We start from the raw sequence: 15,828 nt of genomic DNA on the forward strand, positions 1-15,828 counted from the left end.
TGTGGGTTCTATCAATAAACCAGTTTGCTACCCATCTGGTAACATATGGATTTCTGCCTAGTTGACAGAGTTCATGTACTATGGCCAAGTGGGGAATAGTGTGTAATGCTTTGGCCAAGTCAAGGTGGCCGGAGTACACCATCTTTCCCTCATCCATGCCTTTGTTGGCTGTCTCAGGGAAGTCATCCAGAGTTCACTGACATACCTCCACTTGAGAAAGGCAGACTGTATGGGTTCAAGTATTCAGAGTTTCCCAATGTCCCTGTTAATGAGGTCCATGATAATCCATTGCATGGCCTTGCAAATCAGGCTAGTTAGGCTGATGGGTCTTTAATTTCCTGGATTGGTGAACAGTCCACCTTGGTGTAGCGGGGAGACAGTGGCTGTCCACTACTCGGCTGTGTAAAAGGCCTTACTCAGGCTTTGGTTGTGTAGGGTGCATAATGATGCTGCCAGTTCATGCCTGGCTTCATGTAGGTTGGAGCCTGGGATGTATTCAGGTCCCATGGAAGCTTTTTTATTGGCTTTAAGAGGGCAGTGATGCCCTGTTCCCTAGGGATAAGGGTTGGGTAGTCAGGTACTGGGGATGCCTTGCTTTCCTGAATGGGGGGGCAGAGGGAAGACATTTCTGCTGAATCTATCAGCCAGTAGATTGGCTATATCTACAGCATTTGTGTATGTGGTGGCCTTGACCACCAGTTCTCCACAGATTTGGGAGCTTCCTTTGGGAATGCAGACATATGTGAGGATGGCCTTATGATTGTCTGTCTTAGATGTGGGCAATTTGGACTCAGAATTGCCTTTAGAGGATTTCACTGGTGCTCTTATTTGTTTGTTCAGGCTAAGGGGTGATTACTTCCAATTGTGCACCTGCTCTTTCTCAGTCCTGGACAGCAATGTTACCTTTTTGTTACATAGTTCCTTTATTTCAGATGTTTGCAGACAGGTTTACTCTGCCTTGCGGATGATGATGCTATCCTGTCAGGTATTTCTGATTTCATGCATCTCTATGTATGCTGGTATAGTACTTTTGTGTACATTTGAATGTGGTGTCTGTTCCTCCAGTGGGGTAGGGGTCTGTTCAGCAGTTTATACTGTCCCTCTGGTGGTTGTGATCAGCTTGGGAGAAATTTTCATTTTACCATGGCTAGAGGGGGGTCAGGAGAGATGGTGATATCGAACATGACTTCTTTTTTGTCGGATCCTGCCAGGGAGGATGATACCATAGGGGTGGTGCAGTGGTTAATCATGTTGGTTACTGCCAAGTTGGACATATGTATGACATCTTGTGGGGGTATCAAGGAGCTGCCCTAAGGATTTAGCATTGATAAGATGGGGGAATCTCTGTGCATTTCTGTTCTGGCATGGTTGGTTTCCCAATCAATGGTTGGGTAATATAAGTCAGCCAGGATCAGGGTAATGGGTTGAATCTTGATAGATTTGTAGAGGGACAGATATGTGGGGTGGGTATACTGAGTCAGATATGTTGGCCTGTAGCTACCTATAACTTACATAGGGGTCTTGTCAATGGTTGACTGCACATGGAGTATCTTGTATGTGTCAGACTGTTAAACCAGCCTGGATGTGTGTGTCTGCCTAATATATATTTACACTTCACCTCCTTTGTCTTTGCTGCCCATATTTTGGGATCTGGCTGTGGATAGTATGAGTGATCAGGTAAGGATGGTTTGCTCTCTGCAGCTGTGGCCCAGGATTCTGTGAGTGCACAAATGTCACCATCTTCCAGGGTTACAAATGCTTGCAATGAGTGCATTTTCCTGTTTAGACTCCTACCATTTAGCAGCATGGCCTTTAATTTGTGATTTTTTGAGTCTTTTATGTTGGTAGTATTGACCCCAAGACTTTCCCTAAAAAGGCACTATGGGGGAGGCAGGGTCCTTTGTCAGAGGCCTGAAGGCCAAGTGAGACAGATGCAGGCCATCTATGGCAAAGCAGCGTGGTCTGTCGATCATATGTTCACAGGCTGACAGGCAATGGATCCCCCTGGGATGACACCAGTAAGTAAGCCAATTGTTACTGGCAATCATTTTCTGTTTGTATTGAGCCATCATTCCAGGTGACAGTAGAATGCTGCTTAAGGCTAGGGACATACCTGCATGGGACACATATTCAGCAAGCTGAATCATGTCTGTCTTCCTATAGTCCAGGGAGGTACATCTGATGTCATTCACTCTGCCATGGATTAGGCCAGAGTGATAACAGTACCCGTTGTGGAGTGACTTGAGTGCATGTGTGATATGACGTTTTCTGGCACCTGACAAACAAGCAAGCATGACTTTCTCCTTATCCAGTCTGGTGAGAGGCACACCTGTGTGTCTCATGATGGAGTCTCCTATGAGTAATATGTTGGGTTTATGGCAAGGCCTTAGTGCGAGACACTGGTGTGTGGGCCATGCATGTTCTATGGTGTGTAGGTTTGTGGAGTTCTCATGTGTTTTTGTCTCTGAGGTGTCCTTTGTTTGTGTTTTTGTTTTGTTGAGGACCTCCACTTATTTTGGTGTGTGTTGTGTAGTTGTGGGTGATGTTTACTTATTCCATACACTGCAGGGAGCCTATGTTACTGCACGATTTGTTCTGGTGTGCACATTCTCCATTTGTCTGGTCAGTGGTTCCCCTTCCCCTTATGTGTGTCTCTTTGTCTTTCTGTAGTCCAGTCACAGGCTTTTCCCAGAGTGGCTGTTATGTATTTGTATTTCTGGTGTGAGTGAGGTAGACACCATAACATCATACACAGGGTTATGGACTTTACACCTCTGAGTGTACCTATTGAGCAGGTTGTCCATCATTGCACCACTACATCTGCTGTGGTCCTCAGATGTTTTGTGTTGCTATATTATTATGAGGCTACATGTTGGCCCTAGCTATCATTCTGTCACAGACTGACATCTGGACAGGCCCATATATGGCAGTCAGACACAGGCCCATACATGGGGACAGGGTGTTAATAATGCTGTGCCAAGCATAGACAGTTGGGAGACCGGTTTGGTATTTGCTTGCTTTTTCTTATGACTATGATGTCTGCTTCTCCACTGTCTGCCATTGATGTTTTGTCATGAACCTTTCTTGTTTTACAAACAGTTTGGCAGGCAAATGCAATGTTAGGACAAGCAGAACAGATATATGAGGCATACTAGTGGTCCTTCTGTGACAGCCTGTCATTTCAGGGGTATGGATGGTTGCCAGTGACTTGTTGTCAGTGTTGACACAGTAAGGTAGCAGCCATTTATAACTTGACAAGTACACTGACTTTCAGGTACCTGCTGTCCTACTAGGCACCATACCTCTCAACCTCTTAGACCCATAAATCTGGACAAAGCCATAAATAATTGGGGGACAAAGGCTCATAAATAGGGACAAGTTTTAACTACTGCCCTTAGAAACCTAGATAGTTGATACAGTAACAAGTTTTGCATTAGCATGCATTTTTCCAAAAGGGTTTGAAGTCTGAAACTAAAATCTGTCATTATTTTCTGACTTTAGCCTTTAATGATTTGCCAGAAAACCACAATTTCTTGAAAAACAGATCAAAATTATGATGCAAAAATCTGGACATTCTGCAAAAATCTGCACAGTTCAGAGGTATGCTAGGCACTGTGTAGGTTACTCTGAGCTGTGTACTGTCCATATGTGTGGCCCCCTGTCCCTGACTTGTCCATCTTTCCTGCAGTAATGGATATTGACTTCTGGACAGTGTGTACAACTGCTACCATAGGTGTAGGTGACATGCAAAATAGTTGGCACAGAAAGTCTTGGAACATGGACCCTTTCAATCACAGTACTGTACCTAGGCCACTAAGCCACAACAGCCAAGAGTAAGTGCTGCCCACTTCCTGACACTATTAACCATGCATATACATAGCACATTAACCCCTGCATATTGTGGACATGCAACAAGTTATCAAGTTGATTTGGACAGCCCTGGGAATGTGTGCTCTACTGCTATCACCCTCCAAACATAAATGTTAGTACATTTCTATGGGAACATGGGTGTGTTGGGGATGGCATACCTGTCAACTGCACATTTGCACAGACTGTGCAGATGTTGGTTTTACATTTTGGTTGCATATAGCATACTTTTGTGCCTGTCTTGGAGAATACTGGCATATCTCTACAGACCAAAGGTTACAATGTAATGACAGACATTTGAGTTTCAGACTTCATACCCTTCAGAGACCTAATGAAACTACAACTGCAAGACCTGCTGTGATATCACTGTGTAAGTCTGTAAGAGGAATATTTCATCATTGTCCCTATTTGTGTGCCTTTGTCAGACATTTCTTTATAGTTTTCTATGGCTGACTTGCTGGGGGAGGCTGAGGGTTGAGTATGGGACCCCAACACTGACATCCATGCATGTGACCTATGACCTCCCAGATTGTTAGTCTCCTACATACACTGCAGCGAGTTTTGTCATCTAGGGGACTACTGCATATGTTGGAGAAGCCAGTATTGGGTGGACATTTCCTGTTGTCCCACATAGCTGTCAGTTGTCTGCTGCTATCCCGGTAGGCCACCCCATTCCCTTGCATACATGCAGTAATCATACCTCTTAACCTTTTAGCACATGAAATATGGACAAAGCCCAACAAAATGGGGGAGACAAAGGCACAACAATAGGGACATATTTTTAAATATTGCCCTTATAAACTTAGAAAGTTGCTAGAGTAACATGGTTTGTTTTAACATACATTTTCTGGAGGATTTAAAGTCTGAAACACATATGTATGTCATTATTTACTGATTCACTGATTTAAACTCTCAGATCATTCCAATGATTTGCCAGAAAAAGCAGAACAGACCAAAAATGTGGACATCCTGCAAAAATTTGTACAGTTGAGAGGTATGGCAGCAATACCTTAGATATGCTACCAAAACTTACTACTCCATTCATTTATTGTTAAGAAGAGTGACTTACCTTGTGCCTGCAGCAGTTGTGAGGACAGTACTTGAGGGCTGACTCTGTCTGACACAGCCTATACATGGTAAGGTACAGGTAGTGTGATGTGTGTGGCATTCATTTTACTGTGTGTGTGAGTTGGAGAGAGGTGCCAGTCCCTGGGTCCCCAGGGTGTCAGTGTATGTGCTATGCATTGCCTCTTTGCCAAGGCCAGGGCATACTGGGCACGCATACATGTGCCAACAGGGGCAGGCTCAGGGGTTTCCTCTGAGTCCCCCTGCACCTGTGGGGACCTTGACAATGGTGGTGGGCTGTGTGCCCCTTCCCTGTGATGTTTGTGATGTTCCTGCTGCAGCTCTTTCCACAAGATCATGTTGTGTAGCATAGCACAAACTATGAACATGTGTGCACATGTGGCTGGAGAGTACTGCAGGGCTCCACCAGATATGTCAAGGCAGCAGAACTATGACTTGAGCATCCCAAACACATGCTCTACAATGTTCCTAGTTAGTGCATGTGCCTCATTATGGCATTCTTCAGTTGGTGCATGTGCATTTCTGATGGGTGTCATCATCCACGGATCCAGTGCATAGCCAGCATCCCCCATGAGATGGCCATATGGTATGTCCCTCCTGGAAAATGCCTGGTACAGCTGTGAGGCAATGCCTGATGTGGGAGTCGTAACAACTGCCAGGGATGCCAGGATACACAATCATGATAATGCCCTGGACATTGCACATGACCTAGCAATTGATGGAGGGATAGCCCTTGTGGTTGACGAAAACTCTACCATCTTCACCGGGTTGTGCTTTGATGTGGATGTGAGTGCAGTCTATGGCATCCAGTACCTCTGGGTAATGTGCTACATGATGGAAGAGATGCATGTTACTGGTCCTCTCCTCATGGGTGCTAGGGAAATAAATGTGCTCACTGGCATGTCTTAGCATGACATGGGAACTGGTGGAGTACCCTGGATGCAGATGCCTGTGAGACCCCATGATGTCCCCAGCAGGTCTTTGGAAAGTACCTGTAGCTAGTATTCTTAAGGCTACACATACCTTGGTTTTGACTGAGATGCGTTCCTCTCTGTTGGCTCTGTGTCTGAGGTGAGGCCAGCAGAGCTTGGTGAGTTGCTGTATTATGCCCCTGTCCACTCTGTAGCACTCTAGTATCTCCGGCTCATGTAGCTCTTGAAAGGTTACCCTGGGTCTGAATACTCTCCTCCTCAGTCTGGGCAGGTTTTCAGCATCATCCTCATCACTGCCCTTAGTCTGCAGCATGTGGAGATGTAGCAAAGAAGCAGCAGCCCCTATCATTTTGTCAGTTAAAATTCTCAAGTGTGTACTCCAATGGTGCAGAGTTTGTGGGAAAACAAGACTGAAGGGTGTTTACATAGTTTATACTGGTGTGCTGCAGATGCTGCCTGTGTGATTGGCTGATTATGATACATTCCACCTGCCAGTTATATTATTGCAGGGTTTGAATGGGCCACTGTGAATGGCAGAGGCCTTATTACTTATCTGTAGTTGATTGCCTTTATTCTGCTATTTCCCATTTTTTTCACATTTCTGCCCCTTTTAAGCCCTGCAGTGCACCATGCAAACTGTTTCAGTTAGTGTAAACACTGCTGAGCAGAAAGGGCCGTCCCTTGGACATGAACATGCTCATCATTTATTGAACCACCTAAGCACAGCTAACAGCCTCAGACACACCCCCTTGCTTAGCTGTGCATAGCTGAGTGCAAATAGAAGCCACAGAGCTCCAGTGTGCTTACACCAAGCATGACACACCCCATTGTCATGTCAGCTGCTTCTTCTGCTTACAACACCGCATTATAGCTCCTTCACAGTTAAGTACCCATGGACACAGTCTCCCATTTTGCTATTCAATAAATGTAGCTCATTTACATACCCCTACTGGCTTATACCCTTCTTGCACCACTACACTGGAGCCTATTTCCTTAGCAACTACTGTTACTTGTCATTGTTATGAGTCTGCATGCTGCCCAGTATAATGACAAAATTAATATTTCACATTTAATTGCCTTTTTAGTAATTTTTTTCTGCATGATTGCGTTTGTGCGCCTCTGCGCTCTGCTTAAACAGCCGAAATTTGTCACAAAAAAAAACCTTTTGATTTTTGCAATTTTGCAACACTTTGGCTTGTCAGTGGCCATAGTTTTGGCCATTGGCATGCCTAATGAACATAATACATGCTTTACTGTCAGCTGTCATGCCCCTGTTTTTATTTTTGCAGAAATGTATGCAGTTACTAACTGCATACATTTCTGCTGCAGACACAGCTCCAACACAGTTGCCTGTTTGCCTTCTGGATCACAAATTCAATTAATTTGCATGTTCTTCACCAGCAAATGTGGTGATTTGCATTATTGCATGGCGTCCATGCCATAATAGTGCTCGGAGGCTCGTGCATGCCCCAAACCTTGTTTACTGGATCGCACAGCCTCCAAACTCCATGTTTGAGCCATGCCACCATGCCAACACAGTGTGTCAGCTTTATTGAATCCCGTGGTTTATCTATAACCACCTTAAGGGTTGATGTCCATATAAATGTTAGTGCAATAGGTGCAGGGTTTGAAACTATTTAAGGGATGGGATGCCTCTATGCAAAGTACCCTGCACCTTCTATACACACATCCCATTTATAATAATAATTTTGAAATATGTAAGTCTTCCCTGTGAATAATAACCCTGATAATATCACTTATGTGCTTCCTGGAGTGGTCACCTCAATAGTAATAATCATAATTATAATAATAATAACAACAACACACTTTTCTGTGCACTACATGTGCAAAGAAATAAGAAACCATAACTTGCAAAGTATACAGGTATTTGAATATGTAGAGAACATCAAAGACACTCTGACATCATGTACTAAGGCTGCTTCAGTGGCATATGTGGATAATGATTGTGTCTAAATCTTCCTAGAATATGCTCGGGTACCCATCTCATCATGTACAGTTTGTATGGCCCTGTCCTCTATATTTCTCTTCTCCTAAAATTAAAATGATGTCAGTTTAAACCCAAGCACATCACACACATGGAAGACAAGTGTCTTGAAAATAATTTTTTTCATGTTTATCCCTTACACTGCATTTGGCATGGAGCACTGTAAGAAACAGAGTCATATCATGGTCAAATGGAAACCATGGCAGGGTAATGGAGTGAACACCCCTCCCCCCAACAGCAGCCCCTCTCTGGCAGCAGCACCCCCCCCCCCCACACACACACACACAGCTATTCCAGTGTCTCATTTCTTGGCTATTTCTCTCCAGTTACCATAAACACTGTTCAGATCCCATGAATGTGCATACTATTTTTATGTCTATAATGATTACAGATATTTGGCTTTAATGTAAAACTTTTATTTAAAATTTTATAGCACAAACACTGATAGCCATTTGCTAAACAAAGAAATACAGTTTCACAGTGACTAAACAAAGAAATACAGTTTCACAGTGAAGACAGACTTAGCATGAACATTAAACTACTCTGCCCTTGAAACTCACATTAATTGAAATGTCACTTAAATCCACATTCAAAGAAAATGCATCAGGCGAGTGGCAGATTAAGTTTAACTTTGGGCTGTTTTCAAACCACGACTGTTACACACATTTTTAGGACCATGCACACATTTAAGTGTTCTTTGATTCACCTTTCTGATTGCATTAAATTATATTCCTTGTATAATATAGCACCAATTGTTACAGTGTGTTTTAAATTTGTAGGTTTGAACATTTTTACATTAAGCAATGAAACAAAACGTATGAACCGATAATGACAAAACTCCCAATTTCAGAACATTTCAACCATAAATGCCACCACCAATATCAGTCAATATGCACAATTTCTTCAAAAGTAAAAGTCATCTGAACAATTCTACATTAAAGGAATCAGTAACTAATGAATAGGTTGCTGCTGGCAAACAACTTTACATTTCAGTGATTCATCTACAAATTCAGTGCATACTGCCCTTGAAGAATAATTTGCCCATGTTGTATTAAAAAAGTGATACACTGCTAATTGCAATAGGGAATGGCTGGCAAACTAACAACAGGTTCATAGTTACTAGGCATCTTCTTCAAAGGGGTACACACTCAGAAGTGGAGCATCCCATGCCCTCTTAAAGTGCACCACAGTAGCAGCAATGCATCTACATGATATGTGTGTAGAGCCCACACCCTTCTGCACCAAAGGCAAGTACGCTACCTGCCATGCAACTAACACTGCTTTCAAATTCTATAGCACAAACACTGATAGCCATTTGCCAAACACAACAGTTACACATTGAAAACAAGCTTATAATGAGCTACAGTAAACTGCTCTTCCCTTGAAACTCATGATTGCTTGAAAATGCACTGAAACTCAGATTCCTTGAGCAGTCTGGTAGTTGTTGTAGAGGATTCATGCTCTTGTCTCCGTTAACAAATGTACATGATTTGAGAATAAGCAAGTTAATTAACCTGTTATCCCAAACTAGGGCATTTTAGATACCCACCTCATGGAAAGTTCTGTCTTCTTCTTCTTTCGGCTGCCCCCGTTAGGGGTCGCCACAGCAGATCAACTGTTTCCATTTCTTCCTGTCCTCTGCATCTTACTCTGTCACACCAACCACCTGCATGTCCTTTCTCACCACATTCATAAACCTTATCTTAGGCCTTCCTCTTTTCCTGTTACCTGGCAGCTTCATACTTAGAATCTTTTTCCCAATATACTCTGCATCCCTCCTCAGCACATGTCCAAACCAACGTAATCTTGCCTCTCTGGTTTTGTCTCCAAACCTTCCAACCTGGGCTGACCCTCTAATATACTTATTCCTAATCCTGTCCATCCTCGTCACACCCAGTGCAAATCTTAACATCTTCAACTCTGCCACATCAAACTCTAATTCCTGCCTTTTTGTCAATGTCACTGTCTCCAACCCGTATAACATAACTGGTCTCACTACCCTCTTGTAGACCTTTCCTTTCACTCTTACTGGTAATCGTCTAACACAAATCACTCCTGACACTCTTCTCCACCAACTCCATCCTGCCTGTACTCTCTTCTTCACCTCTCTTCCACACTCACCATTACTCTGAACTGTTGATCCCAAGTACTTAAACTCATTCACCTTCACCACCTCTACTCCCTGCATCCTCACCATACCTCTGTCCTCCCTCTCATTCACACACATATCTTCTATCTCAGTCCTGCTGACCTTCATTCCTCTTCTCTCTAGAGCATATCTCCACCTCTCAATTCCATTTTTAAATTCCATGCCTGAAAAGAAACAGCAGTAGCAGGAATGTTTAAATCCACAATGATGGGCATTTATAGTACTAAAGACGCAAACATATTTGCACAGTGTGTTCTTAAAGAGGAAATGTAATTTAATTTTTTAATTGTTTAATTAAAATAAACTTGTGTGGTATCCTCTCATAAAAATCCCCCAAGCCAACAAGCCCTACGCAACTGCCTAGGTCACCTACTGCTGGATCTGCCTCTGCTTAGTTGTCAGGGATGACTGTAGAGAACTCACACTTGGTTGTCCTATGGCAAAAACTCAAAAAATAATTGCACATGGGCTAATACTTTGAAATTGGTTGTACAACTAAACTTAGCAGCAAAATTATGCATACTGCCTACCTTACCCTGATGAAAGCATTTGACATAATATCCCATTTGGGCATTGTGGACAAACTCACGAAATTAGGCATACACACCTCTGTTACCTACTAGATAGAGAGCTGGCTCATAGATAGGACCTTAGAAGGTAGGACAGGGAAGTTACTTTCTACAAAAAGGCTAGTCACTAGTGGAATTCCTCAAGGGTCCTTTTTGGCATCTTTGTCACTAAAGTGAAGGCCAGCTTCAAACGTCACTGGTTGACCAAGATTGCAGATGACTATAAACTAGTTGCAGTTAGAAAGTCCTACAAACACACAAATACCCTTGAAGAACACCCGAGAGAGACCAATAATTAGTACAAGAGCCACCGTCTAAAACTCAGTGCAAAGAAATGCATAACATGAGCCTTTGTGAAGAAGGTACCCCTAGAAACTACCACAATGATAATATGTTCCTAAGAATAGACCCAGTGGTCATGAATTTGGGAACATATTTTGACAGTAACCTGGCCTTTGACCATAATCTGTCTGCTGTAGTAAGGAAGTCATTCTGTGTTACGAAACTTATGAGCAAGGGTATGTCATCTAACTCCAAGTATGTCTTTGTTCCACTGTACACAACCCTCATAAGACAACACCCCCTTCATAATGTACTTGAACAAGCATTCACAGCAACTGACCTACAAACCTATAAACCTATTGTGCATCAGGAAACAATTCTGACTGAACAAAAGCAATATCAGTAGCATCTGAAAATTATATATGCTTTATTGGCTCAATGTATACATGATATGATGAGTACATTCCAATGGACTCTCTGCATTGCTATAAGTCACTGAGGGTTGGATTATCTCACATTTTCCTTCTCAGTATTACAGTGTGTTCCATTGAACTTGTGCAATTACAAACATATTTGCACACTACTATCTAGAAGTGCAGTAGTAATATCAGTTGCATGCATGCCTTATTATTAGTTTGCATGGTGTATATACAATAGCAAATTCTCAGTGATGCACACATAGACACTAGACTAAATGACAATAATGATCTCCAAGTTAACAATCACACATGCAATAGTGGCACTTTACTGTGTAAATAGGCCTAGACAATGTTGAGTTGCAAAGGCAGATGTTCCCATCCAGAAGTGTGCATCTTATATGAATGTCTAAAAAAAGAAAAAAAATGCATTCTGACCTGCAGGAATGTGTAAATCAACTGATGTGACATGTTTTAAGATAGTTTATTTATTTATGTATTTATGGTTGTGGGATTTTGATCCCCTAGGTGCTGTAATTCCTTCTAAGCATACCCAGTTTAACAATAAATGTTTTGTGTCTTCTGTTGCACATGATTTAGCACAAAGCAGCATCATTATTCTGTGGTGGAAAATGTCACTTCTCATTTCCCCTTCTCAGGCAAAAAACTCTTGAAAATTTGCCTTTGGCTGCACGCCTATGCTGACTATCATGCAATGGTGGTTAGAGTAAATGCACAGAGGACAGCAATAGTGATATAGTCATTGTAATATATTTATCATGGCAGCTATCACATCTTCCATAGTTCACTGCAAACCTGATTTGACGTTTCAACTGTCTGTAAGGTATGCTAAGGGTTGTGATCCACCCAGTTCCTGTTGTCTGTTGCTTAATGCTGATTTCCTTTGTTAGTTTTCAATAATATTGTCAAACACTCTTCAAATGTATACTTTCTCACAATTGTTGCAAAAATACTCATGTGGCACCATTAGCTTCTACGTATGCTGTGCGATTGTGACTTAGTCAGGATTTCCAATCCCATCAGCTATTCATTGTAGCAGTGTATGAAACAATGTATGAAACAATTGTTGCTTAACAATAATGACTTATTGCACAGATACATTGTGATAAATTCTTCCTGGATATCACTCTTTCACAGGGTTGGTGTGCTCAATTTTAACCATGACCATATTCATTCACACAAATGCTGCCAATGACCATCCTCCATGTGTGTGATTTTTGATGATAGTTTTAGGACTTGTGTGGAGTCATTATGTAGTACGCTATTCAGAGGAACTTAAGGGGAGAGGGTTCCCATCTACACATATCTCTCCCACAGATTAATGGTGACTGTCATATAGTAATGTTTCCATGTAAGCATTAAACTGTGGTAGTCTGCCATACCCATTTATGTGACTATGCCTCAGTGCCATCATGCATCAATTCATACATCACTTGTCAGTGTACATTCCCCATTGGCATTGTATATTTTTTCCCTGTGCATTTTACATTCTGTATATGTGAATTTTTACTATACAACTAACTGTGTATCTGGATCAAACCCAAATATTTTCATTTTTATTGACTGATCTTAGGTTATCTATTCCCCTAACATGTATTTGGCTGTTATTTATGCCCTGGGTGATCTTTTAGTGCCTTACTAATATACAATACCTGTTAGTAAAAAATTACAAGCAAATCCTAGTCAAGCTAGAGTTTTCACTGTGTGGTTCCACAAAACCTCTTGTGAAAGAGGATTGGCCTAAATGTGTCCATTAACAGACTTAAAAAGGAAAAAAAGTCATGGGCATTCAGATATCCCATTATCATCTTTTAAAACAGGTGTTAAGGAACCGCACAGTGAAAACTCTAGCATTTGCTTGTAATTTTTTACTGTTGGTTTGGCTGCATGTCCTGGTTGCTCTTTAAAAAATACTATACCTGGGAATACATTACTAAAGAGAGTTATGGGTTCTAACACAGGTAGTTGCATTCTGATTGCCTGAAAGCAGCTGCTTACTACCCTAGCAATCTGTTATTCTACTCAGCTGTTCTGTCAGTGCTTCAGCTGCATGCCCTCTTACTGCAGTGGTCTGAAACCTGTCAGTGGTATTGGCAGGGGTTAATTGCCATGTCTAATATTTTGTCTCTTTTACTAGTTTCATGTGTTACAGTCCAGACAGTGTTAGTTATCCTGTTCTTTGTCATCATTATTCATTCACCTGGAATAAATGTCACCATTGTGATGGCCATTTGGTGGATTTCTGTCAATAATGGCTATGTATGTGATCCAGGTAAAAGTGCAACATTCTTGTTCTTGTTTATTGCAATCAGCAAGCACATGTGAGAACTGTCTCTGTGTTCATATGACCCACTGCACTATGATAGATCCAGAGATCTCATCAACATTATAACCTGGAGGTACATGTTTGTGGACTGTAGTGCTGCACTAACCTACATCGAGGAAAAAAAATCTTCCATTTCTGCCCTTCTTATATATGTATTATGGGTCCATAGCTCACACTTTATTATTGTTAGATATGTATGCCTTGTTGCATTACAATACAGGTTTAATGATGTATCCCACATCTCATGTATTCATAATTCTCACCAGTTTTGATTTTCACAGCTTGTCCACTTTATATATCATAAAAAGGTATGTGCTGTTCCATCTGATATTTGTGGTTATCTATCCTTGAAGATCACAATCACTCTTGACAGACCTTTTCTGTGCCTGACTTCATACCCTTCAGAACATGCACACTGCTGCCACAGCTGATATTCTATCTACTTTCACCATCTATGGGAGCACTATGAAACATTTTTCCCTAATTTTGTGCATTTGTTCCCAAATTATGTATGTGTCTGTCTGGTATCCTTCCATTGAGAGGTTGAGAGATGTGCCAGTGTATAATTCAAGATGTTTTAAATGTTCACATTGTCCTACTACAGTTTTTCATGTTATATATTGCATACCTTTTTATTAATATGAATCAATTTGCTAGTAATGTTCAAAAATGTCTGTATGTTCAATGAATGATCTGTACACCATCACCCAACATTGTCTATTTTGTGATGTTTTCCTTTGCTCGTGTATTCTTGATTACTTATGTGATGCTGTAAAGTGCAGTTGTACTTGCTTCTGATTCTCTGGTTTGCTCAGCACACTGTTTTGTTTGCATCATATACACACGTATAGCTGTGCACTTGCTTACCACAACATGGCCATGAGCCTTTGTTGTGTGCCCAAGCTGAGACTTCCTATCATGCTATGTGCCATGGCCTCTTGCATATTTGATTAGCAATGCTGCATGTCACACTAACATGATTGATCTTGTTAGCTTGTTTACCTTACTTGATAAACAAGGGCATCCTATTGCAGGAATGGAGAATATGATGGATAATGATCTGTCATGCCACCTGGGGTTGTTGTTCTCTAGAAAAAGGTGTTTCTTTTATCACTGGATCCATTTAGGTAAATGATGTTAATGAGTGCTCTGTGATTCTTTGCCAGGAAGGCTATGCAGAGATCATCTCTCAGGATCTGTATGATACTGAGTAGAGGGACAGGGCTTTGTGATTCTTTGCCAGGAAGGCTATGCAGAGATCATCTCTCACGATCTGTATGATACTGAGTAGAGGGACAGGGCTTTTAGTCTTTCAGAGTAGCTAAGGGTACTGAGACCTTTGATCTTTTTGGTGAGTAAATGTTGAGCCTCCCAAGATGGTTTAGGTGCTTAGTGAGATATATGTCCAAGGTTGAATAACATTCAATGATGGTTCTAATAAAGGATGAATAAAGAGGGACGTATAACTTATTTAAACCTTGGTGATATACAACAAATGATACGTTTTTCAAGGCAGAAAGATTTTCTAATCACTACAGAGACTTAGTGGTCAAAAGACAGTCTTGTATAAACATATGTTCCCAAGTCCCAAATCATTGGGTAAATTTAAGTGGAATGTTATCTATATAGGAAGCAGTAATGACACCATAATAGTATCATATTGAGCAATCAGCTGTACCCAGGGCCTCTCCTCATTCACCAGGTCTGTTTAATCTAATTCAACTTCTCCTGGGCCACTGTCTTCCCATATTTGAGATTATTCAGGTGATCAAGTCTTCCCTGAGCAGTGTCACACTACTACCAGGGAGTGTTTTTCATGCTAAGGACCCAGCCTTGCATGCACCCATTCCATTCCAAGGAAAGTTGTATAATGGGCTATGTTAGTATATATGCAGCTTAGCCACAGCCATGTTACCTATCAAAAGCATCACCTGCTTTTTTCCAGCCTTCACAGGAGATACAACTGCAAAGATAGGTCTGACGTTGCACACTTACCCAACTTGGATGGACATGCCCATTTGCCTTACCTGGGGCTTCAACCATCTGTGTCACTGTTTTTAAGTATGGTCATATGACCCGTGGTAAAGACTTTACCCTTCCACACATTCAGGCAGGGTATTCTATTTTAATGGCTTATTGTTGAAAAAATATTACATATCGTGTTTGTTTTGTAAC

This window comes from Protopterus annectens, chromosome 1.part1 (genome assembly GCF_019279795.1).
Source record: "Protopterus annectens isolate FY-2018-M chromosome 1.part1, PAN1.0, whole genome shotgun sequence".
NCBI lineage: Eukaryota > Metazoa > Chordata > Ceratodontiformes > Protopteridae > Protopterus > Protopterus annectens.